We start from the raw sequence: 15,704 nt of genomic DNA, 5'->3' as shown, positions 1-15,704 counted from the left end.
TGATCCACACTATTGAATGCTTTTGTATAGTCAATAAAACACAAGTAAACATCTTTCTGGTATTCTTTGCTTTCAGCCAAGATCCATTGGACATCAGCAATTATATCCCTCATTCCATGTCCTCTTCTGAATCCAGCTTGCACCTCTGGAAGTTTGCTGTCAGTATACTACTGCAACCATTTTTGGATTATCTTCAGTAAGATTTTACTTGCACACAATATTAATGATATTGTTTGATAATTTCCACATTCTGTGGGATTACCTTTCTTTGGAATGGGTACAAATGTGAATCTTTTCCAGTCAGTTGGCCAGGTAGCTGTCTTCCAAATTTCTTGGCATAGACAAGTGAGTGCTTCCAGGGCAGCATCCATTTGCTGAAACATCTCAATGGGTATTCTGTCAATTCCTAGAGCCTTGTTCTTTTGTGCAGCTTTGACTTCTTCATTCAATACCATTGGTTGTTGATCATATGCCACCTCCTGAAATGGATGAACATTGACCAATTATTTTTGGAACAGTGACTCTGTGGATTCCTTCCATCTTCTTTTGATGTTTCCTGTATCATTCAATATTTTGCCCATAGAATCTTTCAATATTGCAACTCGTGGTTCAATTTTTTTCTTCAATTCTTTTAGCTTGAGAAATGCCTAGTGTGTTCTTACCTTTTGGCTTTCCAATGCCATGTTTTTGCACATTTCATTATAATAATTGATTTTGTCTTTTTGGGCTGCTCTTTGAAATCTTCTGTTCAGCTCTTTTATCTTGTCATTTCTTCCATTTGTTTTAGCTACTCTTTGTTCAGGGGCAAGTTTCAGAGTATCTTCTGACATCCGTTTTATGTATTCTTCCTTCACTATCCTTTTAATGACCTGTTGGTTTCTTCATGGATGATGTTATTGATGTCATCCCACAATTCCTCTATTTTTTGGTCATTGGTGTTCAATGCATCAAATTTATTCTTTAGATGGTCTCCAAATTAAGGAGGGATATAATTAATGTCATATTTTGGCTCTCATGGACTTATTTTAATTGTCTTCAGCTTCAGCTTGAACTTGTATACGAGCAATTGATGGTCTGTTCCACAGTCATTTCCTGGTGTTATTTTGTCTGAATATACTGAGCTTCTCCATCACCTCTTTCCACTGATGTAATTGATCTGATTTCTGTGTATTCCTTCTGGAAAAGTCCACTTGTACAGCCATTTTTTTGTGTTGTTGATAAAAGGTATTTGCAATGAACAAGTTGCTGGTTTTACAAAATTTTACAGTTTAAGAGGTTAAAAGTCTGAGTTCAAAGTCCCAGCTCTAGAGGGTGGGTGAAGTCCCCTTGACCTGGGGCTTCATCTCTCCTCTTGCATCTAGCCCAGTGGAGCTGATGGCATTTCTTAAGTCAGGTAGCTGCTGGCTGCTGATACTGACAAACCCAAGGTGGAAAAATGAAATGCACAGTCCCAAGATTATTAAGGAACATGGCAGACCACTAGTCCAAATCTAGAAACAGTCCCAAGATCAGAAGACAACATGGCAGGCCACTAAGATGAAGAATCAGCCAAATGCAAGATCCAGATGTGCCCAAAAGCTGAAGACCTTTCTCAATGCATCTTCTTATATACAGGGAACACACTACATCGCTAAGACAGCTACTCAGCTACTCACGGTAGATTCCACCATGGAGTTGATTACCAGTGTCATCGTGGAGAATAACTACATCCAGATACCCAGCCACTCAAAACTAGGCCCAGCCAAGTTGACACATAACCTTAACTATGACAGATGCATAAACTTGAATAAGAGTCATATCAATGGGTCTTCATTATAGGCATATGGATGTTATCCTATCATTGACAGCACTGCACTTCAGGGTAGATCTTGAAATGTTCATTTTGGAATTCACCTTTCCAATTATTAATGGGTGTTTGCTGCATTTCTTCTCATTTTAAGTCATGCTACATCAGCAGATGAAGATCCTGAATGCTGTACTCTGTCTGCATCATTGAGGTTGACTCAAATTTGAGGAGGCACCTCTTTCCCAGTCATATTTTGAGTGCCATCCAATCTGTGGGGTACATCACATGGCACTATATTGGACAGGATTTCACTACTATTCATAAGGTTTTCAGTTGTCAATTTTTTTCAGAGGAAGACTGCCACATCCTTCTTCCTAGTGACTTTTAGTGCAGAAATTATGCTGCTGCCTGACCCTGCTGACATTTGAAATACCAGTGTCATAGCTACCAGCATCACAGCAATATGCAGCCACCATAGTGTGACAAACTGACATACACATGGTGTATCACAATGATGTACTTGATGAAAACTATGAAACTAAAGAAGCATTGGTAATTATTATTATACCTCTAGCACAAGCAAGGTGAGCTTTGGTAGCATAGTGCCTAAGGCACTTGACTACTAACCAGAAGGCTGGCGATTCAAACCCACCAGCCACTCCTTGGAAGGAAGATGGGACAATCTACTTCCATAGTGATACTGCCTCAGAAACCCAAGGAGGGGTTGCTATGAGTTGGGTCTGACTCGATGCCATATAACAACAGCAACAACAGCACAAGCAAAAGCTATAGCATATTTAAAAAAAAAAAAAAGAAAGAAGGACGTGAAATATAAGAATACATCTCTTAATCTCAAGAAATTGAGTCTAAGTACAATAGTGATGAACATTACATAACTAAGCACAATTTTATTTCTGCTTCAATGTTACATTTAGTATTGTACAGCACACTCAGAGCTCCAGTGCTTATTTCAACTTCAACATAGTGAGATGTCTTGGACAGAGCCCTGACAAAGCTTGTCCTAATTTAGGCCATGCAGGAGGCATAGGGCTCTATTAATATTCTTGCTTGGTAAAAATTATTTTCATGAACGTCAATGAAGGTGGTGGAGAAGTATGACTTAGTCATATGCTCAAGTAGGCACAGATAACAGTACAGTTGTGCATCACTTCATGAAAGTGGATATTAGGTGGTGCTTATGGATGAGGTTATTTTCATCACATAGTATCACTGGCTGTTCAACAGAATGCTGCACTGGCATACTTCATTAAAGATGACACAGTCAAACTCAGATTGCATTACAAACGACAAATATTACTCTCAAGAAAGGAATGAATTAGGCACACAGAGTTTAGTACTTACCTGTGTGCTCTAGAGTAAGGATCATAATGTGCATTCGAGGCTGAAGTTATGCAAATCAAATGGATACAATCACAAGGAAAAACTGAAAAAAAGAAAACCTAAAATTTGATTCAGTTCCAATCTGAAGTGAAGGATAAATCATCACATTGATCAGTTGAACCAGTTAGTGATGAAATTAACTTTTCCTAGCAAATAAAATGGGTACTCAATTGATAAATGAAGTTTAATTTCTTCATAATATTTATATTTATAAATAAATTATATTTTCCATTTTGAAATATACATATATAACATATCAAGTACAATGTATTTGAGGATTGTGAAAATCATGCTCTCTTCACTTAATTGTCTGCTGGATTCCTTGTTTCTTTGATTTATGAGAAAAAATGAGAAAGAGACTGAGAGAGCACTAAACATGAGGTGGGAAAGAATTTATAAAAGACACCAAACAGCAAGAGATAATATAAAGATGGGTCAGCAAGCATTTACTTCTCCCCAAGATACTCACTTCAAAAGTAAAATACAGATCAATTCCTGGTTTAGCCTTGGTTACAAGGCAGACTTCTCCAGCTTATTGCTGACATGCTAGTATTAAAAGACACTTTGCATTCATTTCTCCTCTCTGTTTTCTATGTTCCACAATGCTCTATTAAGCTATTAAAGGCATATCTCATTTTATCACACTGCTCTATTGTGCTTCACAGATACTGTTTTTTACAAATTGAAGTTTTGTGGCAACTTTGCCTCGAGCAAGTCTATCAGTGGCATTTTTTCCAACAGCATGTATTCACTTTGTGTCTCTGTGTCACATTTTGGCAATTCTCACAATATTTCAAACTTTTTCATACAGCTATTGCACATTTAATAAACTGCAATATAGTGTAATTCCCTGAAAATTTGTGTGACTCACTTTATTGCAATATTGACTTTATTGTAATAGTTCGGAACCAAACCTGCAATATCTCTGAGGTATGCCTGTATACAGTTGGTGCTCTGGAGTACTTCGTCATGAACAATTTGCATTTTGTGACGGACGGGGTGTGTGATTGATTAGCTGAGCAGATACCATTATGAAAAAGAAAAATAAAGAGAAAGAAGGGGAAGAAAGACAGTAAAGAGGGGGCAAGGAAAGAAAAGGAAAAGAAGAAATGAGGGAGGAGGAAGTGAATGAAAAAAAAGAAGGGGGAGCCTTTTCCAGCTATGATGACCCATCCTCCTATGCGAACATGCCATTTGCAAACGATCTCCTTCAATCCCCTTCAGAAGAGAAGAAGCACCTAGGGCAGAGACCTACTTCTTACTTCATGGATGTGAAACGCCCAGCATACTTTAAACTCACCACCATCTTTAGCCATGCACAAACAGTAGTTTTGTGTCTTGGCTGCTCCACCATCCTCTGCCAGCCTTCAGGAGGAAAGGTCTGAAGGCTGGTCCTTTAGATGACAGTAGCACTAAAGCACCCTGAATCAAGGTGAGTGGGAAACCGTCCACCATCCTAACAAACACATTTTGGATACAAAAAAAAAAAAAAAGGGAAAGAGGAAAGAGAAGGAACAGTGAGAGAGACTGGGAGAGGGAGAAGGATGCAGGGAGAGACAAAGAGATTAACCAAAAGTAACCAGTTAGGAGGCTGAGTAACAATGTTCCAGGGCTGCAAAGTAGGGAGTTACTTCCGAATCAGAAAAAGACCCAAAGGTTGCCTAAATACTCTGGGTTTTTGTTTTGTTTTCCCCCTCTAACCAAATATTTTCTTCTCTTCCCCTTTCCTATTAGAGAGAGTTTCCATAGTATTAGTTCAAAACTGCTTCTGAAACATAAGATTGGCAAAGATCGATACAGTTTAGTAAATCATATTTTGAGACACTGAATTGCACATGTTCTCTCTGTATTAAAGTAGGTTATCTTCTTCAGAAAGAGATGAGGCTGAAGGCTTGGGAGGAGATAAGAAACACTCATGCACCGCAGCGTTTAAACAAATCAATGGACCACTCTGTCTTGAAAGCCACCAAACAAACTATTGATACCCAGCAGGCCCATTACTTAAAGCAGCTCCAGGCAGCTACTGTGCCAGCCATTTATTTCCATTCCCTGATACCTTTGGAGCATCATTAGCAAAAGGGAAGCATTAAGACCACAAGTGGAATGGATTCACATCTGTCTAGGTAACTGTGAGAACTAATCTGTTAGGAACAGTAGAGAGCTGCTTAGAATTTCACTTCTGATGATGGTATTACCCTTGTCAGATTGACTGTAAACATCATGGCCAAAGGGGTGGCTTCAGCTTTGTCTGTCTCCATGCAAAAACTTATTTTTCTCTAAAGAGAACTAGTAGGCACTGACTTTGCATTTCAAATTCAGCCCATGCCTTTCCAAATTATTTATTCTTTTCCTCATGAAAAATGAGATGCCTCCTAAAACAAACCTTAGAAGACTGACCAAAAAGTGACAGATAAAAGAATGTCTTAATGCCTTCTCATACACATACTTAAATGTACTTTAAAAAATTATTATTATTATTATTATTCGCCAAAAGATAAATGTTTTTGGTAAATAATCAAACAAGGTCTCTATTTTCCTCTTTGCTTTCAAAGAGTGTTGTCAAGCTTGGTAAATTTTTTAGCAGCTGTCAGAGTAAATTTATTACCAGAGATGTCTACATTCTTATGCAATCCAGAAGGGAAAGTCCGGGTGATAGGTTTTATTTCAGCTTTTTGAAGACCAAATGTCTAGCATGATTAGGATGCAAAAATAGAGTTGGCAATATGAAATCTCCAACTGTTATCTATTATGTGGTAATGAATAAAAGCAGATTGTCCTAAATTGTACCACTTGCAACTTCCCTTCAGCCACATAACCAAGAACTATAGACAGAGATGAACTAGCTTGTCTGGAATTACAGACACATGCACTGAATTTATTTTAGAGAAAAAAAGGACAATAGTTAGGCACCTGGCATAGTGTGTAATTTAAAAGCTGAATCAAAAAGAGAGAAAGAGTGCACAGTTACTAAAGTTTAATGGGGGGCGGGGAGGGAGACAGATAAAACAGAGAAAAAATATGTTCATTATTTGCATGGTAAATATTAATATTTGTTTTGTTTGGAGTATGTGGAGTTCTCCCCTGTTTGTACTGAGATTGATGGTTTATGGGATTACGGCATAATCGTAACATAGATGAAAGATTGTAGAGTGGATGAAGGATTATACAGTAAACTTTCCATATCCCAAATGACTTGGGAAAAATAATTTTATGCATCAAGAACTATATATAACATGGGACACAGACATACAAAGTCAATTATAGATAGCCATTAAGGGCCTGTGCCTAACTGCTACAAAGGTATATCACAAGTATATAAAGTATCCATGAAAATATCCAATCTGAATGGGTTAAAAATGATACAGATTTGTTGGATACAAATATTGGCAACAAAACTCATGGTGTAACTGGATCTCTCTGGACATGTATTTCATTTGTATGCCTTAGTTTACTCACATTTATGAAGGGAATAACAATGATACAAACTAGAAAAACTTACTGCAAGGATTAAATTAATTCATATAAGTAAATTATTAGAATGGCAGCTGGTGCTTAGTATGATCTCAGTAAATGATATGATCAAGAATTGGAATGCTGTTACAGAAATCATTTCTGCAACTTGAAGAAGTTCCAGTGAAACTGAGTTTTAAACTATGATTCTTTTCCTGGATTTCAAATCTGAAAGCTTGTCTAATCCTATCTATGATATTTGATTAAGAGTCTTGGCCTATTAAACAGAGTCCAGACAGGAAGATAGAAACTACCTCAGGCATTTCAACAGATAATTAAATGATAATTTAATTGGTTAGACAATTGTTAGAGAAATAAAAAGTAAAACAGAAACACCACGATAATAAAAATAGTAACTGTAGGAGGTAACTAAAGCCTCCTCCACCCTCACTTCCATCTTGTTAGGGAATGCAACAGGAAGAGGCCAGGATTCTCAGGACTGTCAGAATTGTGATGTTGTTGTTGTTGTTATGTGCTGTCGAGTCAGATCCAACTCAGAGCGACCCCTCCTTGGGTTTCCGAGGCGCTATCAGTATGGAAATAGACTGCCCAACCTTTCTTCCAAGGAGTGGCTGGTGGGTTTGAACCGCCAACCTCCTGGTTAGCTAGCAGTCAGGTGCTTTAGGCACTATTGTACCAAAGCTCCCCAGAATTGTGATGCTCGGAGAAAAATCCATATAAAATTTAGAACCATAAGTAGCTTTATGTAACTGGGATTTGGGCCTCTGAGATGTTGGCACCATCCAGCTGGCATTGTGACATATTAGGGGACACAATAAGACTGATTCTAGGCATGCCAAAATACAAACTAGGACAATTTTCTGTTGGTTAGGTGATAGGCATAACCAAGAAGATGCTGGTAGAAACAGGAAGCAATGAGGAAGGAGAAAGCCCCTTCTTCCTCTTCTAGCCTTTGTTCTCTCTCTGTTGATCCTCTACTGGTAGAAGCTAACAGGCAGCCATTTGGCAAAGGAGAAATAAAGTTTGTCTCATTCCAGCACTAGTATCCCATCACCGAGAAAGTAGGGAAGGGTGGGTATGGAGCTGAGAGACCTTAGTTTCTAGATATAACCTCCATACCCACACAATAATGTTGTATAGGTAAGTCATAAACTCACTAGGCTTACCTTCCTCATCTGCTCTATAGGACTGATAATATTCAATCCACTTCATTCATATTAGTTTTGGGAGGATCAAAATATATCTTCACATATGTAAAGAATATTTTATAAATGAGCAGTGTTCATCAAATGTAACTTTTTGGCCATGATTTAACAAGTTCAAGATCATGAATAAAATTAAAAAATAAATATTTCCTTCTATGATTGCCCTTCCTTTGAGTTAGACATGAATATTTTTATACAATGTTCTTAGCTAGGACTTAGAATAGGTGAACTGAACTTAAAAGAGGGCACACGGCTATGGAAGAAGTGTTATGGAGGGAGATTAGGGAGCGAGGGCTGGAAAAGAGGAGTATGAAGGATGAGAGGGGTGTTTGGAAAACGAAGACTGTGACTTTCTCCCTATCTCAAATAAGTTACGGAAACTCAGGAAAAGACAAAGAAAAAAGCTAAGACTGAGGCAGGCTTGGAACCTGATGCAAGGAAGATCTTTGTGAAAAGTTTCTTTCCAGCAGGAAGAGAAAGAGACAAATCAGAAGAAGCCGTTGGCTTGAAAGAGAACAATAAACTCATGACTCTTTCCTCTCTTGTGTCCATCCTTCCCACAGCAGCCAGGTCATTCCATGTCACATCTGCCACGTCACATACTGTCAGTGGAACTCTGCATGTATTAAATCCTCCGTATCCTTTTCTCTATCTTCCTTTTCAGTTTCATCCCTATTACTGGCCATCTTGCATTTTAGGCTTTTTAATACTCATGTGCTTTGCTTCCTGATGCAGACCATATTGTTTCTGGGGTCACATAATTCCTTCTGCTTAGAATGCCATCTTCCCTCTTTTGGGGTTGGTTGTCTACCTTGTCTTCACATTGCAAGCCTCTGTTTTTATTTTTCCTGAAGACTTCTCTAAACCTACCTGCTGAGCGAGGCATTCCTCCTTGACATTGCCATCATATCATATACATATTTCAATAATTCCTTTATAGCATTTCATTATAATTTATTTTTATGAATGTCCCTCTTCAGTAGAAATAGACCATCAAAAGTAAAACTTTTTTTTTTTTTTACTTCTATACTCCCAGCCAAATAGTACAGTGTATGATGCACAGTGAACACTGATCAAATACTTGTTAAAAGAGCAGACAGATGACAACCTTTTAGTATTCTCAGTCAAGTTTCTAGAATGGGTAGATGTCAGAAGATACTGAGTCCTGTTGAAGTTTAAAACAAAACAAAACAAAGTGAAAAATAATACATATCCCAAAAGAGACCAAGAATAAGTTGGGAAGCACACTTCTGCCAGAAGTTTCTGCTTTACTGTTAGTAATCATTAAGGAAAGAAAAGGTCTTGGGAGTTAATTCATACATTTATGCACTACTAAGGCTATTGATTCTAATGGTTTTATAATTAACTTCATTCTCTTTTTTCTTTCAGGAGTACCTGGGCTATGACTATTCAAACAACCTTGAGCATTACCAGCTTGCTTTAGTTCACTGATTTAGAGTGCAAGAGATGACACACTCTATAGAGCTGTATGTCTTGGAGCAAGCCGTTCCCTAGTTGACCAGGGTAATTATGACTACTTACCTATTCTGCACCTTCTCCACCAGCAAGCCAACAGAGAAGCACATTGCACTAGGCAGATTTTATCAATTTTTCATGTAAATCACTTCTTCTGTTTATTTTATTTTAATATGACTAAAGAGAAGCACCGGGAGCTCTGGTAGCATAGTGGCTAAGGCACTTGACTACTAACCAGACGGCTGGTGGTTCAAACCCACTAGCCACTCCTCGGAAGGAAGGTTGGGCAATCCTACTTCCGTAGTGATACTGCCTCGGAAACCCAAGGAGGGGTCGCTATGAGTCAGGTTTGACTCGATGGCACATAACAACAACAACAACAACAAAGAGAAGCACCTACACTCAAGGTGACCAGGAGGAAGGACAGAATGTAGGAAGTCAATATTAGTAAGTACTTAACTACGCCAGGCACTCTGATTGATAAATTTACATATGTAAAAGAAAAACAACACCACTGAGTCCTTTCTGACTCCTAGTGACCCTATAGGACAGGGTAGAACTGCCCCATAGGGTTTACAAGGCTGTCATGTTTAGGAAAGCAGACTGCCATATCTTTCTTTCATAGAGCAGCTGGTGGCTTTGAACAGAAACATGCTGACATGGTTAGCAGTCAAGCACTTAACCACTGCACCACCGGTGCTCCATTACATGTGTTACTGCATATAATCCTTATAATAACTTCTTGATATAAATACTACATCTCCACTGTAAAGTTTGTGGATTGAGATTACTAAAATTGGAGAACAAAAAAAATGAAAGCACTATGATAACACAGAGTAATGCAATAATGCAGTAGTAGCTACAGCCTTTCCTACTCTCACATCCACCATGTTGGGGGAGGGGGAGGAGAACTATGGAAACTTATCTTGACATGTAATCTGTAACTAGAAGGCTGGCGTTTCAAATCCACCAGCCACTCCTCGGAAGGAAGGATGGGCAATCTGCTTCTGTAGTGATACCGCCTTGGAAACCCAAAGAGGGGTCGCTATGAGTTGGGCCAACTGGATGGCACATATCAACAACAACAACAATCTGTAAAGCAATCCTTCTCTCTCTGCTCACAGAGGAATACACAGGCATTGGCAGAAAAGGCAGGATACTCTGACTTCTGGAGGTCTAAGTGAACTGATAGATTATTTTGAAAAAAATGACGGTTTGTAAATTTTATTCTGTATTGTTGTTGTTGTTGTTATGTGCCCTCCAGTCAGTCCCGACTCTTAGCAACCCCTCCTTGGGTTTCCAAGGCAGTATCACTAGGGAAGTAGATTGCCCAACCTTCGTTCCCAGGAGTGGCTGCTGGGTTTGAACCGCCAGCCTTCTGGTTATCTGTCAAGTGCATTAGGCACTATGATACCAGAGCTCCTAAAAGCAAATTAAGAAAGCAAAATAAAACAGAAGCAAATAAATTATGTGGACCAAAACCCTGATGTTTGCTTGTGTTGGTTTACCTTTGTTTTTATCTAGAACAATTCAACCGTATTCTGAGATCATGGTAAGTCACCTTTAACCCAGTCATTGGGCATTAGGGGCCCCACAGGGCTCTTAGAAGTATGTACTGGTGAAACACATAGTACCAGACTCAGTATGCTGAGCTAACCAAAAAAAAAAAAAAAAACCTAATATGTCCAGTTTAAAAACTTGTATTTAAACACCAAATATATTAAAGTCTAATTTATAACTAACGTTTGCATTGCTGCTGTAGAAAATACCACAACGGCCACCTTGCTGATGCTCTGCTGAGTATGAGCGGGACACAGCCAAAGACAGGGATGGCCTTAAGTTCAGTTTAGTGAAAACAGGAAGGGCTATATCCGAAATGGATTTAGGTAGCGCAATTCTTGTAGGTTGTAATTACTGGTTTTGATAGCAAGAATAATCTCTTATTAGTTATACTGAAAAAAAAAATTACACTTAAATATTGAATCTGTCCAAATTTCTTGCTTCTATAGCTGTTGTACAACTTGGGTGTATGTGTGTCATGAAGAGGGACAATGTTTGTCTACTTGAACTGTATGACTTGAACTGGTCATACAGTTGTGAATAATCTGCCAAACCCAATCCTAAAATTGTAGCACGTGAACCTATTTTGAGATGTGTAATCACAAATACATTTATTGGAAAGTACTTTCATACAATTATTTGAAAGTGTTTTGTAAAGTGTGAATTTTGGAGCCAGTTAAACTTATTATTAACTCTCCCAGATTCATCACTTAGTATTACATGATCTAGAGGAAGTTGTCATCTCTAGATTTCAGTTTATTATCATTACAATATAGTGGCTTATACTACCTAACTTTATATTGTGGATTTAGCAATTTTTAGAGATGTGACCATGGGCAAGTCACTCTTGTAAAGTTCTTCATCAGTAAAATGCCCGGTGTGGTTGTTGTGAGAATTAAACAAGATCAAAATAAATAAGAAATTAAATAATCATTAAATAAGAAAAACTCCATTTTGCACTCCGGGGAGAGGTTGACCATCAAAAGATTATGGGAATCTGCTGGGAATTTAGCCCTTAGTGAATTAAGTGTAGCATTTCACAAACATTATTCAACTCTAGCTATTCAGTTCACAAAATCACCTAATTGTAAAATATTTCAGCATTGAGTAAAAGGCAGGACTGGGGATAAAGTTTTATAGTCCAAAATCTAAAGATGAAGAGTTGTAGCTCTATGCTTGATTTTGTGTCCTTTCAAAATGTTTTGAGGTAAGCCATTGTTTATTAGCTGATATAATAATAATAGGGTTGATTCACCAGAAAATGCCTAATCTAATTCCTTGCTTACAGTACCTCTGAGTTATTCTCTGGTCCTTCTTTCAATTCTAAGTTTTCCTCTTTCTATTTTTATTCTTCATTCTCTTTTATTATCATCATGGTGCAGAAAAATGTTTACAACTTTATTGGGGTATAATTTACTTATAGTGAACTGTACATATTTAAAGTCTGCAAGTTGATGAGTTTTAACAGATGCATATATTCATGAAGCCACCACCACAATCAAGATACCAAACATTTCCATCATTCACAAATATTTCCTTTGCTCCTTTGCTATCCATTTTTACCTTACTTCCATCCTTAGGCAATAGACATCTTCTTTATGTCACTATAAATTAGATTTTATTTTCTAGAATTTTATAGAAATGAAAATAAACAATATGTAGTCCTTCATGACTGGCTTCTTTCATTTTACATAATGATTTTGATGTTCATCCATGCTGTTATGCCTATCTGTAGTTAATTTGTTTTTATTGTCTAGTAGTATGACTATCTTATTTTCTTGATCCACTTATCTGTTGATGCACGTGCAAGTTGTTTGTAGTTTTGGGCTATTACCCAGGTAAGTATGCTATGGCAATTTTGTACAAGTCTTTATTTAGAAATATGTTTTCATTTCTCTTGGATCATATGGTAGGTGTGTATTCAACTCCTTAAGAAATTGTCAAAGGACTTTGCAAAGTGGTTGTACCAATTTACATCCCTACCATCAGTGTATGAGAGTTTCAGCTATTCCAGGTCTTTGCCAACAGTTGGTATTTTCTTTCTTTACAATTTTGCTGATTAATGGCTTGCAGTATTTTATTGTGGTTTTAATTTGCTTTTCCTTGATGGCTAATAATACTGAGCAACACACACACACACACACACACACACACATATATATCCTATATAGCATATATGATTTTTATAGTAATTGATAGAGAGTGAAATTAAGTTTCATAAGTCTGTAAGAACATGGCAACTTCCTTGTAATTGCTCAAAATTAATTTGTAACTCAGCATGAAAAATAAAATTCTGACTTATCATATATTAAAATATTGTTATTTGGATTTTTTTTTTCAAATTACAGTCATTGTGATGCAAAGGGATAGTGAGTTCATAAGAAAAAATACATCAATGTTGAATTATAGTAAATAGGAGAAATGGTCTTTTAGTATGATTATTTCCAGATAGTTGAAAGCTAAAACCTATATATTATTTAAGAAATTTGTATAATAGCTGCCCTACCATACAGTAATTTTTCATCATCTATATGTATAGATTCTAATTCTAACCAAAAACCAAACCCACTGCTGTCGAGTTCAATTCTAAGGCACTTGACTGCTAACCAGAAGGCTGGCAGTTCAAACCCACCAGTCACTCCTCAGAAGGAAAGTTGGGCAATCTACTTCAGTAGTGATACTGCCTCGGAAACCCAAGGAGGGGTCGCTATGAGTCAGGTCCGACTCGATGGCACCCAACAACAAGCAACCCAAGAGGACCAAGTAGAACTGCTTTGTAGGGTTTCCAAGGTTATAAATCTTTCTTCCATGAAGTGCCTGGTGGGTTCAAACTGCTGACCTTTCAGGTAGGAGCTGAGTGCTCAATTACTGTGCAACCACAACTCCTTTATTTTAATTCTACAAATCCTAAATTGAAAGTTTATACTCAAAGGAAAGCAGAAAAACATGTTTTAGTTTATTTTTAGGTAGTAGATAATGCAGATTTTCTATTCAGAGTTTTCCTAGGGGGTGTATTGAAGGAAAGGTGACCGAGATTTGAGAAGTCTGAAAATTTTCAGGGGATGAGTGGTTTACTATAGAAGGTGTGATTCTTGGACCAGCAGTGTGGACATCATATGGGAGCTATCAGAAGTCCGGAATCTCAGCACCCTCACACCACCCCCATTTAATAAGATCCTCACAGAGATTCTTAGCCAACTCACAGATTGAGAAGCACTGCAGTCAGAAGGTAAGAAGGTGCTCTCATTTAACCATTGCTTCCCAAGCTTCTGTGATTAGGAAAACACAAACAAACAATCAAGACCTCACTCCTCCATCCTATTAGCAAATGATTTGTTTTCTTCTCTATGAATTAGAGAAAGGCCAAACACAGAATGCTGCATTTTTAATTCCTTTTCACCCCAGAGCAGCTGGCCTCCCTCCCTCAGCCCAATTTCGAAGTCTTGACTTTACACTTTGATGAATTAGCTGTGTCACTTACAGGTTCACACCCAGGGCCCTCCTCAGATACCACTTCAAATGCCTGTTAACTTTGTTTCCACCTGGAATCCTAAATTTTAACTTATACCCACCATAGCTATCCCAGGTCACCATCCCTCGTTACCTCTACTCACTGGTGTGATTGATGTAGCATGTGGCTATTAAGATTTTTAACATCCCTTGTTTTGGTCTCTGATCTCCTTACCTCACAATTCTTTAAATTAAATTGCTAGAGCAAGGACTCTGTGTCTAGCTTATTCTGCATCGCTCTCCGCCCTTGACACTTATCACCTCTGTTCTGCCCTCTCAGCAATTCTTGCCACTTTGCAGCATGTTCTTTCTTCCAGGTCATTAACATATAAAGTGGAAAAAAATTGGCCTTAATATTGACCCTTGGTTCTCTATTTCCCAGTCTTCTAAACCTAAATTGTTTCCACACCCAAATGCTCTTTTCATAACAAATAATCCAATTCTCCCTCCATTTAAGTATGGTATAAGAAGAAGGGGTTGAACTCTGTTACTTTTAACTATAAAAACATGATTTAGCCAGTTTAATGAAGTGAAACCCATAAAGATTGTACTCAGCCATTGTAGTTGGAGAGCAGGATGTCTTGCTGACAGTAGAGCCAACACAGCTGGAAAGAGGACTATGGCAGGATAAACAGCCATGAGTTGTCGTCTCCACTATTTGTTCACAAGGCAGATGATAGCATTCTAAAATGACTAGAACAAATCACTATAGATGAGTCTGGAAAGATAGGCTGGGTCCCGTTTGCAAAAATAATTCTCATGTTGCTCTTGCCAAACCGATTCCAACATTCAAACTAGTCAATCACAAGGTTCCACTGGCTATCTTTTGCCCTATCTATTCTTACAGCAAGTGGGACTTGTACAAGCAGACAGTGCCAGAGACAAATAACACACATGCTCTGGGAAGAGAAGGTATATACATTTGTAAGAAATTTCTAAATGGAAGAAAAAAAGAACTGGAATTGAGAGGCTAATGTGAGGTCAGTTATTGAAGCTAGAGAACTTGGTTTAAAACTTGATTTCAAAACTTGCTGTTGATTGCTTACTTTGTCAACAAATCCTAGAATTAGAATGAAATATTCCAATCATGTCTCATTTTCTTTGCTTTTGTGTTTATTTTTTCAGGCACATATAAAGATGTAATCCATAATAACATTATAAGCTATGTTCTCAGACAATAGATACATTTTGTAAAATTGTGTATTCTTTTATGAACTGGGAAATATGGAGGAAAAAAAAATCAGGCATGGAGAATTTAGAAGTCACCCTCCCCTCCCATGTTAGAACACTCTTAC

Source organism: Orycteropus afer, unplaced genomic scaffold, assembly GCF_000298275.1.
Source record: "Orycteropus afer afer isolate SDZICR_OR568_19922 unplaced genomic scaffold, OryAfe1.0 scaffold00085, whole genome shotgun sequence".
Lineage (NCBI taxonomy): Eukaryota > Metazoa > Chordata > Mammalia > Tubulidentata > Orycteropodidae > Orycteropus > Orycteropus afer.
The sequence above is the reverse complement of the archived record's forward strand: the minus strand, read 5'-3'. Positions refer to the sequence as shown.